The sequence below is a fragment of the Myotis davidii genome, unplaced genomic scaffold, assembly GCF_000327345.1.
Source record: "Myotis davidii unplaced genomic scaffold, ASM32734v1 scaffold370, whole genome shotgun sequence".
Lineage (NCBI taxonomy): Eukaryota > Metazoa > Chordata > Mammalia > Chiroptera > Vespertilionidae > Myotis > Myotis davidii.
This window is the reverse complement of record NW_006288615.1, coordinates 4,623,495-4,623,907: the sequence shown is the minus strand read 5'-3', so window position 1 is coordinate 4,623,907 and position 413 is coordinate 4,623,495.

The window sequence follows — 413 nt, the reverse complement described above, 5'->3', positions numbered from 1 at the left end:
CAAATGCTGGAGCCCTGCAGGCAGCCCTGCCGCCAGGCAGGAAAAGCTGGGCCTCCGGGCATCCTAGGCACAGACTGGGGCCTCCCGTGCGCGGTGGCCTGGCGGAGCCCCCTGGAGCTCAGGCAGGAAAGCGAGCCAAGGCTTGGGGAAGACCAGGGTCCCGGACAAAGGGCGTCCGAGTGGAAACGTGCCCAGGCTGGGTACAGGGGCGCGCTCAGGGTGCAGGCTGGTGGTTCACTGAAGCCAGCGCCCTCCTTTCCCTCCTCCTGGGGGCTGGAGACCGGACCCTACCGCCCTAATTCCCCAGGGGGCACTCTCACCCCACCCCGGGCGCTCCCCACTTCCTGGGCGGACGCTGCCCTCCGCTGCCTCACTTCGGATTCCGGGCAGCGGCAGCGCCTGCAGAGCGGGAA